Raw genomic sequence first — 15,189 nt, 5'->3', positions numbered from 1 at the left:
CCCTCAGATGTGTCCTCCCAATGCTGCCTCACAGGAGCAATGGCCGGGCTTTGGCATATGCAGGCCTGCCACGTGTGCTTACCATGTGACCAGAGGGTCACAGGCCATGAGTCTTCTCATAACTCTGCTCTTCCTTGGTCCTCTGTAACTGCCCCTGGTGCTTTGTCTGCTAGATCCAGTGAGTGCCTAAGCTTAGACAAAGCCTGTTTTCCTGTAGGTCAAGACTGGGTGTGGGTCTTAAGGGCATCTTTTCTGCTTCTAGTTGGAAGCAAACTGGGGGAAAATCTGTGTCAAGAGGTAGCATCGAGAAGGTAGGAGGGCAGGGCATGTGCCAAACAAGCTGGTTCAAGGGAGACTTCCTAGGCAGTGGGAAACCCGGTGAGTGAGTGCCCTCCAGCAAGGTCAGTCCCTGGCAGACATCAGCTTGCCCAAGGCCACACCCTTCTCCCTGGTAGGTCTGCCCCAGTGTAAGCTAGGTTGTTTTAGTGTTTGTGGGGCAGACTCTGTCAGGCATTTCTCCTCCCAGGCTCTTCTGTGGTCCCTGCTCCCAAAGAGCCAGGGCTTTGTCAGGCCTCCTACAGTTTGAGTTCTTCATGCCCAATCCTGCTTCTTTCCACAGGTGTTAGTCCTAATAAACATCTTACACCCCAAACTCAGTCTTGGTGTCTGCTTCTGGAAGAGCTTCCTACTGTGGAAAGGGTAAAGGTTGACAAAGGGAATATGGTCACCGACAGTGGCTGTTAGGGCACCTGAGATACCCAACTGCCTGCTCCACCCCCCCACCCCGCCCCACCCCACCCCTGCGAGCCCACAGGCACCCAGGGCAGCTTCCTTCACCAGGCCCTCCACACCAGTCCTGAGGCTGTGCCTTTCCGAGCCTGCTCACCAGGCCGCTGCAGCTGACCATCAATCCTGCCTGGGCCAAGGCACAAAAGGTGAGCTTGGTGAGTGTCCGTAAGTAACATGGTCTGGAAAGGTAGTGGTGCTGGGAGACTTGGCTGCTCCTCTCCACTCTGCAGACCTTAGTATCGCACACTGAAGGCGGTCATTGGAGGTCTAGAAAAGAGTCTTCCATTTGAGATGCTGATCTGAAGAGGGGAAGACTCTGGGGACATCTAGTGAGCGAGGAGTAGAAGGCAGGTTGGAGGTCAGGAGAGACTAAGGAACTTAATTGTAGGGATGTCCATGGCATTTCTGGGGTCAAGTCTCACGGGGATGGTTTGAGCCACCCACCACCCTCTTGCCTTTTTTTTTTTTAAGTCAGGGTATCTCTCTATAGACTGGCTGGCTTGGAGCTCACTATACAGATCAGACTGGATTTGAACTCCGAGATCTGCCTCTCTGTTTTCAGAGTACTCAGATTAAAGGCATGTGTCACCACACCCTACTCCCCTTTTGCTTTTTGGGGACAAAGTCATGCTGTAGCCCAGGCCGGTCTCCTGAGTGCTAGGACTATAGACATGGAACACCATGCTGGGTTTATGAACCAAGACTTAATTCATGCTAAGCATGCACTCCAGCAACTGAACTCTACACCTAGCCTAACATTTCTTAAGGGTGCTTTAGCCAGGCAAGTCTTAGTCCCTAGTATCCAAAATTGAAAAATACGAACATTCGTGGTCTTCCTGAGCTCATGGATTTGAAGAGAAAAGCAAAAACCAGGCTTGAAAATATTCTGATGACAGTAAATGAATCGGTGGCATGTAGATTCAGGGTACACAGTCAGGTCACTTAACCTGTGACCTGGAATTGTGGTCAGATGCTGGTTTTAGAGTATGGCTACAGGATCTAATGGTCTCCCTTGAACTTCTCCCTCAATCCAGGCTGGCCTTTGCAATCCCCTGTAAGGAACAGGATGTAGCAGAAGGATGCTACAGGGTTTCCAGGGCAAGGGCACTCTTGACTTACAGTGTCAAAATGTCAACACTGGGGCTGTCATGAGATGAAGCTTAGAAGAGACCTGTGTAGGTGCTTTAATCGATAATTGAGGCCTGACACTGGATGTACAAATGCGGAAACTTGGGGACAGTTCCCAGCCTAGAATCATTTGTGTCCCTGGCAGCTATTGGAGGCGCTGGAGTCTTGGCCATCATGGACCGTGGCAAGCCACTCTGCTATGTCCTATCCGAATTCTGCACAGTGAAATACCTATGCACGCTAAGTGGAAGCAGTAGCTGGGGGAGTCAGGTACAGAGTAAGTGGTATAGATACAAGAAAGGGGGAGGGCCGGCAAGAGTGGCTGACCCAGAAACTGGCTGCAGGATACAGTGTGGATAATTGAGTGGACTGACAGCAAGGGTCTGGAGGTATTTGGATTTTATCCTAGGTCTCCGACACTGCGGTCCAGGGGCCTGTGACAGTTGTAGACAGTGCTTAGTACTGAAAAGCAGCTCCCCACTGGTCTCGGGTCAGTCCTCAAGTTCTTGGCTTTAGTTCAAGGCCTTTTTGCAGTTGGCTCCCTCACTCTTGTAGATGTCACTAGTTTCCAGACTGCCTCAGCCACACCTGGCTACTCCATGGTGACAACACACGGCCATGATATTTGCCACTGCTCTTGTGGAAGGTGTTGGAGACTTGAGTTTCCCCAGCTGTGCACTTGGGTGGTTGGACTAGAAGTCTCCCAAGAGTATACCCAGCCTGGCACACTAGGAGTCTGTAAAAGGGAGGGAGAGGTGTTTGCTGGCAAGCCTGCATATCTAGCCGCTTCTGTGTTGCCTAACTGTGAATGCCAACTCTCCACAATCCTTAGAGGTTTCTAAGCAACCAGTTTCTGGCCCTCAGTTGTTTCTGGCCTCCTTTTAACTAAATGTCAAGTTCTTTTCTTTCTGCTCCAGAAAACCTGAGCCCAAGGGTCTCTGTAGAAACAGGAAACAAACTCAGAATGGAAAGAGGCCTGGGATGGAGGTCACTGCAGCATTTGCTGTGTCACTTAAAAAAGCCACCTGATCTCTTAGGGTTTTTTTGTCAAATCATGCTTACCTGTCACCTGCTCCTCTGGGCTTTCCTTCTTGTGTGTTTGAGTAAAGTTACAAACTTACTCATATTGTGACAGATTTTTACTTTAATTTTATATTATTAAGATAACATTTTGCGCCGGGCGTTGGTGGCTCACACCTTTAATCCCAGCACTTGGGAGGCAGAGACAGGCGGATCTCTGTGAGTTCGAGACCAGCCTGGTCTACAGAGTGAGTTCCAGGACAGTCTCCAAAACAATACAGAGAAACCCTGTCTCAAAACAAAACAAAACCCAAAAAAAAAAAAATTTGCGCCGGGCATGCCTTTGATCCCAGCACTGGAGATGCAGAGGCAAGTGGATCTTTGTGAGTTCAAGGCCAGCCTAATCTACAGAGTGAGTCCCGGCATACCCATGGCTACACAGTGTAGCCCTGCCTCAAAAAACTTAAAAAAAAAGATACATTTCATTTTTATTTATATGTCTGTGTGTGTTATTTTTATTTACATGTCTATGGGTGTGGTGTGGGTGCTTGTGAATTTACATGTGCATGTTGGTGTCCTTGGGGGCCAGAAGAGGGCATCAGGTTCCTTGGAGCTGGAGTTAGAAGTGATAGTGAAACCCTTCTGATAGGGTACTGGGAACTCTGGTCCTCTGCAAGATGGCTCTAAACCACTGAGTCATTTCTCCAGCCCCCTGCTGCAGCAAACTTTGATGACACCCACTATGCACCAGGTACTCTTAAAGATGGAAGATTCATCAGTGAAGAAGTCATAGTCCCTGCCTTGCAGCGCTTGCGCTCAAGGGATGGAAGCACACAGTGAGTAGACAAAGGTGACAGTGTCATGTGCAGAGGGACCGCCCTTCTAAATGATTCTATTGATCAAGGTAAGTGAAGAAAGTCAAAGTAGGTAGGGCCCCAAGTCCCCAGCTGCTGTCTCATTCTGTCACGTGGGGCCTCATCGGCTGAGAATCTGGAACTGCCGAGAGAAGCTGGCAGCTCTGCAGGGCAGGGGCAAGTGAGCACCACTGGAAGGCAATGTGGGGAACAAGATTTTTCCATTTGCCTCCTGCCTACAGACAACTGGGGTCCCAGGGTCTTTTTTTTTTTTTTTTTTTTTTTTTTTTTTTGGTTTTTCGAGACAGGGTTTCTCTGCATTGTTTTGGAGGCTGTCCTGGAACTCACTTTGTAGACCAGGCTGGCCTCGAACTCACAGAGATCCGCCTGCCTCTGCCTCCCGAGTGCTGGGATTAAAGGCGTGCGCCACCAACGCCCGGCTCCAGGGTCATTTTTTTAAAAGCACCAATAACTTAACAAACTTGGTAAAAATGCAGGTAACAAAAATTACCATCTTAACCGCTTTCAACACAACGTAGTGGCGTTTAAGGCAGCATTCTGTTTCACAGCTCCCAAAACTATCCACCTCCAGTGTTTACCACTTGAGCTGGCCTCACTGTATAGCTCACTTCCTTTCTGTTCTCCTGCCTCAGCTTCATGAATGCTGGGATTACATGCGTACACCAGCCTCCAGCAGCATGCCATTTCCCTTTGGTATGTGTGCAGTTCATTGTGTATGTTTCATTATTATCTTTGTATGCGTTTGTATGTGATTGTGTGTGTTCTCATGCCATGGCATGCATATGGAGGTCAAAGGGCAACTTGTAGAGTCTGCTCCCTCTTGCTACCTTTATCTGGGTTCTAAGGATCTAATGTCATCAGGATTGCAAGGTAAGTGCCTTTATCTGCTGAGCCACCTCTCTGGCTCATGATGCTGTTTTATTAAAAAAGAAAAAGAGAGCCGGATGTTGGTGGCACAGGCCTTTAATCCCAGCACTCAGGAGGCAGAGGCAGGGGGATCTCTGTGAGTTGGAGGCCAGCCTGGTCTACAGAGCTATTGCAGGACAGTCTCCGAAACTACAGAGAAACCCTGTCTCAAAACAAAACAAAAGCAAAAAAAAAAAAAAAAAAAGAGAGAAAGACAGGAAGAATAGAAACTCAACTGATTCCTGTACATTGCCCTCTGACCTCCGTGCATACCATGGCACATGAGACACAAAATAAATATGGAAGTGTTGGAAGGAGGTGTTCATATTTGGGTGTTTCTTTAAGATAAGTTTAGGTTTAGATAGAATAGATGTTTGATACATTTTGTTCATGGACACAAGTTAGTTGTCCTTTTTTAGACTAAAAGGGGAATTGTAGGAGGAAGTCTGATGCCGCCATTAAACATGTGACTTACTAAGTCTATGCCGCCATTAAACATGTGACTTACTAGAGGCGCATACAGATGAGGTAATAAAAGGGCGGTTTACCACACCGCTAACCACACCCACTTTAGGCAGGACTAAAGACGTATACGGCTGGACGTAGTTCCGCCTACGTACGTACGTCTTTACGTCCAGCCGTATACGTCTTTAGTCCTGCCTAAAGTGGGTGTGGTTAGCGGTGTGGTAAACCGCCCTTTTATTACCTCATCTGTATGCGCCTCTAGTAAGTCACATGTTTAATGGCGGCATAGACTTAGTAAGTCACATGTTTAATGGCGGCATCAGACTTCCTCCTACATAATGAAAAATGATGCCCATGCTTGAAAATGAGAGCGGGTGTCACTAAGTAGCCCCGGCTGGCCTTGCGACCCTCCTGCATCAGCACCCAGAGTGCCTGCGACCCTCCTGCATCAGCACCCAGAGTGTCTGCGACCCTCCTGCATCAGCACCGAGTGTCTGCGACCCTCCTGCATCAGCACCCAGAGTGCCTGCGACCCTCCTGCATCAGCACCCAGAGTGCCTTGCGACCCTCCTGCATCAGCACCCAGAGTGCCTGCGACCCTCCTGCATCAGCACCCAGAGTGCCTGTGACCCTCCTGCATCAGCACCCAGAGTGTCTGAGGTTACAAGCCTGTTCTAGTAGGCCCAGCTCACTATACTCTTGTAGTACAGTGCTATTTCTCAATGTTACACATCGGGTTTTTGTGTTGTTTCTGCTTTTTTTTTCTTGTATGTTTCTTTTATCGTCTGTTGTTGTTCGTTCATTTCTGACAGTGGTACATACCGACATACCCCAGGCTGGCCTCAACCTTGATGTAGCAGAGAATGACCTTGTACCTTTGATCCTCCTATTTTTACCTGTGGAGTGCTGGAATTAAAGGCATGTGCTGCCATGCCTCGCTTATGTGGTACTGAGGATGGAGTCCAGGGCATAATGTACACCACGCAGGCCCTCCGCTGACTAAGCAGCACCCTCGGTCCTCCGTTAAAGAGCCAGAGAAATGACTCCTGAATTGTCCTCTGACCCCACACATGACATGGCACATAGGTGTATGCACACACTAAGTCAAATAATTTTATAAATGTTACAGGCTTTGTGAGATGTTCAGCTGATAAAGACACTCACCACCAAACCTAAAGACCCAAATTTCATCCCTGGGACCTACAAGGTAGACAAAGACAAAGGACTTTAGTGTCCACTGACCTCCATACATGTACATGCACATGCTTACCCACACACATGCACACAAGCCACACACAATTTTAAAAAAAGTTAATTAAAAATTTTTGTTGTGTTTTTTGAGACAGAATTTCACCATGTGGTACCGGCTGCCATGAAACTCCCCATATAGGCCAAGCTGGCCTTAAACTCAGAGATCCACCTGTCTCTGCCTTCCAATTGCTGGGATTAGAGGCATGGACCACCTTACCTGGCCAATAAAAGAAATTTAAAATGGACTCAAAAGGCAACTCAGGAACATTTTTACTAAGTACTAAGTTTTTTTTTTTGAGGGGGGCACAGCAGTACAAGCAAATGAGGAAAAAACACAGAAGCTGTGGGTCATATGACCCATGAAACTCTTCAGGCTATTTGCATAACATTGCGTTTCTCAAGATTACACACAGAGGGCTTTTCTCACATATGATCTTTTCCTAAAAAAATAAAAATAAAAAGCCCAGATAAGAAATGACTCTTGGTCTTTGCAAACTAACTTGTTGGGCTTTTTAGTCAATGCTGTGATTACTTTGGCAGTCTGATTCCTTAGTTTTTCCTTTCTTTCTTTTTTTGTTTTGTTTTCCAAAATAGGGTTTCTCTCTGTAGCCCTGGCTGTTCTAAAACTCACTCTGTAGACCAGGCTGGCCTCGAACTCACAAAGAACTGCCTTCCTCTTCCTCCCAAGTGCTAGGATTAAAGGCATGTACCTGGCTTTAAAAAAAAAAAGCTTTTTTTCTTAATTGTTAATTTTTAATTTATGTGCATGTGTGCATGCTATGGCATATGTATGGAAGTCAAGGACAGATTGAGGAAGGTGTAATGAGTCTTTTTTGTCCTACCAGCCAGCTCCCAAATAATGACATAAAGACTTATTGATTATGAAACCTTGGTCTTAACTTAGGTTTGTTCCTAAGTAGTTCTTACAACTTAAATTAACCCATTTCTATTAATCTATGTTCTGCCATGTACTATCTGTCTGATTCTTCTCTCCCTCTCTGCCCACCCATACCTCCTGCCTAGCCATTGGCCATTCAGTTTTTATTACACCAGTCACAGCAATACACCTTCACAGAGTGCACGAATACCCACAACAGGGAGGTCTCTCCTCCCACCATGTGGGTTCCAGGGACAAACAAGATCATCATGAGGGGCCACAGGAACCTTTACCCACTGAGCCATCTCACTGGCTCCAAATTTGGTTTCCCTTTTTGCTTTTTTTTTTCCAGGACAGAGTTTCTCTGTGTAGCCCTGACTGTCCTGGGTCTTGCTCTGTAAACCAGGTTGGTCTAGAACTCAGATATCTGCCTCCCATGTGCTGTGATTAAAAGTGTGTGCCACCTCCCAGCCCAACTTCGATTTCTCTTTTTTTTTTATGTGCATTGATGTTTCGCCTGCATATATGTCTGTGTGAGGATGCCAGATCTGCTGGAACTGAAGTTACAGACAGCTGTGAGCTGCCATGTGGGTGCTGGGAATTGAACTCAGGTCCTCTGGAAAAGCAGTCAGTGCTCTTAATCACTGAGCCATCTCTCTAGCCCTCCCAACTTTGGTTTCTTATCATTGAATTCTTGTTGGTCTCATGTACTAAAACTATAACCCATGGAGTAGGGTAGGGGCATAGCATTTGCAAGGCCCTAGGTTCCATTCCCAGGACCAAACCAACAGATATAACTGCAATAGTTTTTGGGGTGCTGCTGTCATGGTACCATCAGGGTAGTCTGTAACCCCTGGACTCCAGCCATCTCTCCCTTTAGCCTCTTGAGTAGCTGCAGACACACACTGCCTAGCTATACTTCTCAACCTGTCCTTAGGTGTTTGCTTTCTTACCCCAGACCTCAGCCTAATAGCAGCTGCCAGGAAGAGCAGGCAGTGGCAAAGCCATGTGATTGGTGGGATCTTAGCCCTGCATCACTTGACCCATCTCAGAAATTTTACAGAAATGTCTGGTTTTGGTCAAAGTCTTTAAAATCACACCTGTTACCTTGATTTGAACCCTTGAGTGCTTTAATCTAGACAGAGGAAACCTTTTATGTGGGTTTGTACCCATTTATAGGCCAATCTCCTTAATCTTTTCCCTGAGTGTTTTTGATGAATCCATAGGTTTTACTATGCTTAGCATCCTGTTGAGTTTTGTTTTGTTTTTGTGGTGTTGGGAATACCACCCAGAGCTTTGCCCTGCTAGGTAAACACTGTATTACTGAACTGAACTACATCCCAGACCGTGTGTGTGTGTGTGTGTGTGTGTGTGTGTGTGTGTGTGTGTGTGTGTAAAATATATGGAATACAGAAGTTTACATCCAGTCTCCTCCTCAAGTGTTCTTTACTTAATAAGACACAATCTCTTGAGTATCCTATTGCCAATTGGAGTAGTCTAAATAACCAGCTTGCTCCAACTCCCTCTCCCCCACTCCCACCCCCACATCAAACGAGCTATGTAGCCCAGGCCAGCCTTGAGTTTGTGATTCTCCCACCTTCCTCAGTAGCTAGGATGATCAGCCTGTGCTTGCAGGCCGTGCGTGTGTGCGTGTGCGCGCGTGCGTGTCACGTCTGCTGCGCGGCCTGTGTCCGAGAACGTGCGGAGGGTGTTGGGGATTGACAACACAGAGACTTGTTCAACGATGTAAAGAAAACTTTAAGCAGGCCCCAAAAAGGTTCAAGAAAACCTCCTAAGAAAGGCTCCCACCAGAGAAGCTTCTGCTCTCTCCTCTACCCTGGCTGGTTGTGCTCTGACCCCAGAGGTGGATGTGTGTGGGTTTTGAAGGTGCGGTTAGTCTTTGGACAAGGTCGAGGTCAGGGCGGTTTCCGTGGGAAGGCCTTTTCCAGGAACTTATTGTATCATTTTTAGTAAACATGTTTTTACTAAACATTGTCTTACAGCTGCCTACTTCCAGGCAGAAGGGGAAGTGGGTCTCTGCTCAAGGTCTGGTGTTCCCACAATTCACCCCTTTTTATTTTCAAATGAGGCACTCCTGGCTTAGGTCAAGTAGGGTCACCCTCCCTTTCCCGTCTTTGGGGGACCTTGAACCCCTGTCTTAGGCGGGAGGGGTCTTCCCCACAGGTTGCCCGTCATTGGAGACACCCCAACCTTAAATCATCTGTAACCAACCTTCATGGCTATCGGGATTGCCATGGGCTAAGCTAAGCAATACTTGGTTACAGATCTCTTGCCTCTGGAACAAGGCACATTTGAGCTCGGCATAAAGCCAGAATGCCTACTGCCACTGCCACCATTTCCAGGACCCCCACTGACATAGTACCTCTCCATCACCATACCCATCACCAGATCTGGGCCATAACATTCTACCAGCCTTCATCTGTTACAAGGGTAACATGCACGTGATTTACATTCTGTTACAAGGGTAACCCGCATGTGATTTATATTTACAATTTGATAAAGTTTACACTCGTTTCAAGATCTGCTCAGGAAAGCATTTAGAAAGTGCACTTGCACAGATACATTGGGCACAATCATTGATGTTACACATGTAGCATTATGAAAAATATGAACAATAGTTGTCGCATTAGGACAAGTTGCATTTTTCCAGAAAAATACACTGGCCTAGTCGTGATTCCAGAAACAGGAACCATCAAGTCTGATATTTCAAGTGACCATGTCCTGTTCAAATACTGAAAAGGGGCTTTTGCCACTCATCATAGTCCATACCAATGTCCAAATGCTTTAAATGGGTCCTTTTTTCTTTGTTGGCTTCACAATGAAAACTCATGGGTCCGGAAGTGTTAAGAGAAGCTTTTTCTTTTGCTAGCTGCTTTGGTTTATCCCCCGCCAGTCGCCTGGGCTCTGCCGCACCAGCCTGGTTCTAGATCCGCATGAGTCCCAAATAAACACACAGGAGGCTATATTAATTATGAAGCTGTTGGTCTTGTTTGTCTCTTACTGGCTAGCTCTGCCTTAAGTAATTACCCCATAATTGTTAATCTAAGTATGTTTCTTACCGGAGAATAGTTCCCGGCGTCCTACCCCCATGGCGTCACATGTTGACTCTCTTGTGTTTCCCCTTCCCAGAATCCTCCTCGACTCCTAGTCCCTCCTATCTAGGTTTTCTATTGGCCAGACAGTACTTTATTGACAAATGCACAGGCAAATAACAGGACTTCCCCAACATCTCCTCTTTTCTGTTTAAACAAAAGAAAGGTCTTAATTTTAACATAGTCAAATTGTATATGACAGAACAGTTATCAAGTAAGAACATAGTTACAATATTTTAGCAAGATTTAAAGAAAATATCATCCATCCCATCCTTGTGAGTCCAAAGTCCTATATGTAGCTTATCTTTTATCATAACTAAGGAAAACTATAATTATAACTATCTGTCTTCAACTCCATCAAAGACCACAGAAGGATAATATATAAACACTAGGATTGACAGAGACATCTTACTGCCTGGACAGTCACCCGAAGTTCCTCTGTAACGTTGGGGCATCCATCTTCAGCCCATAGGCCACAATGTGTCTGGAACACTTCTCAGCAAAGCAGGAAATTTCAAACTGTCCATCTGCATTGGCAGTCTGTCAGTCATTTTTCTTTGTCCTGCAGAAAGTCTCGTAGACTCTTCATCAAGCAGGAACCCTGTAAGACTGAGTTCAATAGTCACTTTCCTGTGGGTCCTGCATGTCCAGATGATATAACAACAGTCAAACAATCTAGGCAAGAGCAGTTTCTTGCCCAAATGGCTAATCTTGCCATGTTGAAAGCAAACTTTATAACGAGTTTCTTCGATGCCCATCTTCCTCTCAGACGTAATTGGTGCTGCCAGAAGCAGACATTTCTCATTGTCAAGACAAACCCTAAACCATTTTAAATGCCATGTTCTGAAGGTCTTTGAGAGGTTTGAAGACTGTCCATCTCAAATATATTTCTGTATATCTAGAAACCTAACTTATGTAACTAGAAATTCTATTATAAGTAACTATCTATAGTCTGTATTCAATTATGCATTACGTTGTAAAAGATCAGTATAAGCACAATACTTAATCAAGAGGAGAAATATAAGCATCACAAAATTGACCTTGATTTTCTCTCAATAAATGAAAAACAATACCCATACCATAATTCCCCTTTTTACCATTAAAAAGATTGGCTGTGATCACTAGCCAATTATAAACAATCCCATTTAAATGAAAACAAAGATTTATAAACAAGATGGGAATTGGGACGTCGCTCATTCCAAACTGCTTCCTGCTGGAAGGGGGCGCTGTTTATACCATGGGGATCATGACAAAACTCAGAAACCTGTATAAGTCCATATTTTCAGGTCTGTAAGACTGCATCATCTTCGCTGTTTCGATTGTTGGAACACCTGGTCCACTGCTTCCGGGGGTCTTGGTTCGTCAAACCACAAAAGCCTGGAAGGAATCCTTAGCTTTTCATTTTCTGTAGAAACATAAATAAAAACTCCTTTTCCAAGTAACATATCCTTACACTTAAATTTTGAAGTCAAGGCATTTTTAAAAGATAGAAGTTGGATTAATTCAGCAGCATTTATAATCAAGTGTACTTCAGTAGCTGTTCCTTCCTTAGCAATGAAAAAACTGAAAAACACAATAGCGTACAGTATCCAGACTCTCTGTGTGATTTCCATCTTTACGTGGCTTATTTATTTATCTATTATTACTTCATTTCTTTCACTTTCATTTATTTTTCTCTGAGACAGGGTTTCTCTTTGGAAATCTGCCTGCCTCTGCCTCTGGAGTAAATCCTACCGGCGTGCGCCACCATAACACCGGCTTTTATATTTATATACCACTTTGCTGTTTTATTTTCTCTCTTAATCTCACGTATATTTTTAAACACACTGTAAACCTTTAGAGGTTTTCTTTATCCAAGTCTGACTTTACTGTAAATCTTTACGTTTTTCTGGCCACGTGTCTTATCTGTAAAACCGCGGCTGTTTTAAACTGCCGTTTCAAGATGGCGGGTGTAAGCGTGACTCCAGGTTACCGCCTCAGTCCATGCTGACATCCAGAAAAAGCTACTACTTCCTGCTGTACGTACAACTTTTCAATCGTTAGTAGAGTCTCTTAAAACAACCTTGTTGTTTTGTTTTTGTTTTTGTTTTTTTTGTTTTTTGTTTTTTTTATGTCGAGTCAGGAAGACTCCGGTAAGCGAGCCGCATGAATCTCGGCTTGTGGCTAGCAAAACAGAGCACACCTGAGAAAAATGCTGCTACCAAAAATCTGTGCTTCTCTCCGTTCTTCTGTTTCTAAAATTCCTTTAAAGCTTTTGTCATTCTGCATGGAAATTCATGATCCCACTCCTGATCACCATTATGTTAAGAGAAGCTTTTTCCTTGCTTGCCGATTTGGTTTATCCCCCGCCAGTCGCCTGGGCTCTGCCGCACCAGCCTGGTTCTAGATCCGCATGAGTCCCAAATAAACACACAGGAGGCTATATTAATTATGAAGCTGTTGGTCTTGTTTGTCTCTTACTGGCTAGCTCTGCCTTAAGTAATTACCCCATAATTGTTAATCTAAGTATGTTTCTTACCGGAGAATAGTTCCCGGCGTCCTACCCCCATGGCGTCACATGTTGACTCTCTTGTGTTTCCCCTTCCCAGAATCCTCCTCGACTCCTAGTCCCTCCTATCTAGGTTTTCTATTGGCCAGACAGTACTTTATTGACAAATGCACAGGCAAATAACAGGACTTCCCCAACACGGAAGGTTGATGCAGCAGGTCTGTTGATAAACTGGAAATCTCGAACCAACTGTTTTCTTTCTTTCTTGGGCTCTAGATTCGATGACATCAAGGGTCAGGAACACTGATTTAGGAGATCTCACTCAAACTGGCTTAGGTAGGCTCCCATGATCTCAGGTCCAGTTTTTCTCTGCTCCATGCATCTCACTAAATGGTCTGACAGTTGCCGAAGCTTTATTCTTTTCCTGCAAGAAAACACAAACATGCCCTCGACCCCAAATTAGGGTCTTCTCCACTGTCTAGTGCATGGATGTCTCCATTTGACCTGAGCAATGGTTGCTCAAGTTCCATCATGCCAGAATCTGTCTGAAGCTCATTGGCATTCACATTATAAAATTTTTAAATGATGTATTATTTGATGAGTCATGTGGGGACTGGGGGCATTATTCCCCCTTTTTTATTTTCTAAAAAAAATTTCTTTTTTGAACTGTTGAAGCTGGACCATAACAGTAGAAGGATTTGTCTACCCTCCTTGGTTAACTATCTAGGTAAATTATTTGTAGATGCCCATTAAAAAGGACATATCCTTTAAATATTTCCCAAAAACTTCTGAAAATCACTCAAAGATAGTAAACTATACTGTGTCCAAATAACTTTTGAAAATTATTTGAAGTCTGTGAGCAGTCTTTCCCAATCTAACCTGTAGAGCTCTCACTAGCTGACAAGGCCTCATTTGCATCTTAAATTTTTCTGTTAAAACATTAACAGACTGGCTGGATGTTCCTTTTGGCTATATATAAAGCAATCCAGGTAGCTTCTTAACTATTTTTTGAAGGGATTTAAGTATCCTTTTAATCATATAAGCAGTTCACACTCACGCATTCACAATCACATTTCATACATACCGGTGTGGCCACACCATACATTCAGAACATACATGCATCTTTCAGTCATCCTTTTTCCCTAGGTCATGATTAGTCTGTTGCAATGAAGCTTCCTTAATTGAAATCTATGTAAAAGAACAACTCCAGCCAATCCTTGAACTAAAAAGGGTTAAAAAGTCCTGTATGTTCTTTATCATTCCTCCATTTGAGCTACAGTCATGGGGTACAGCTGTACCTACTCCTTGTAACTCTGTAGATGTAAGATGGAAAGGCCAGGCTTTTGGCCAAAAGTTTTTAGAGATGACTCACAAAATAGAATTTAAATGCAAACAAAAATTTTCATTCCATATACCTTTGTCTTTTTCTTTTTCTTTACTTAATACCAGTACCTCTTTAGTGTTACCAATTTTTTTTGAGTCAGGGTTTCTCTGTATTGTTTGAGGCTGTCAGTCCAGCCTGGCCTCGAACTCACAGAGATCCGCCTGCCTCTGTCTCCCAAGTGCTGGGATTAAAGGCGTGTGCCGCCAATGTCCGGTCTCTCTATTTAACACTAGGTTGTTTCTTTTATTTTTTTCTCTCAATCCTACTTATATTTTTAAACACACTGTAAACCTTCAGAGGTTTTTCTTCATCCGAGTCTGACTTTACTGTAAATCTTTATGTTTTTCTGACCATGTGTCTTATCTGTTAAAACCGTGGCTGTTTATACTGTAGTTTTTCTAAGATGGCGGGCATAAGCATGACTCCAGACTATCTCATCAGTCTATGCTGACATCCAGCAAAGGCTGCTGGCTTGGAGACGTGGTCACTGCCACTGCCAGATGCAGGGGTCATATACAAGTTGGTTTTGGGGCCCTGGGGTGGGGCCCTCTTCCAGTTTCCCTGATTATTATTAGTAGGAAGGAAATTTCCCTCCCAGTCAGTTTTAGAGTAGCAGTTATTGGCCCAATGATATCCCCTTCGACAACGGGGGCATAAACCAGGTCTCTTGAGACCCGTAGTACTATTTTGAGGGCGCTCTCTACGGAAGTGTCCCTCCCTACCACAGCTGAAACATGTTTTTCTCCCTCCCAGAGTAGGTCTTTCTTTCCCCACTTGGGGCCGAATAGCAGCAGCTAACACTTGGCCCTGGATGAAGTTCCCATCAATGTCCCTACAGATCCGGATATAGTCATTTAGACTTTTATTACGATAGGGACGAAGGGCCTCCTTAC

This window comes from Mesocricetus auratus, unplaced genomic scaffold, assembly GCF_017639785.1.
Source record: "Mesocricetus auratus isolate SY011 unplaced genomic scaffold, BCM_Maur_2.0 Super-Scaffold_100004, whole genome shotgun sequence".
Classification (NCBI taxonomy): domain Eukaryota; kingdom Metazoa; phylum Chordata; class Mammalia; order Rodentia; family Cricetidae; genus Mesocricetus; species Mesocricetus auratus.
This window is presented reverse-complemented; position numbering follows the sequence as displayed.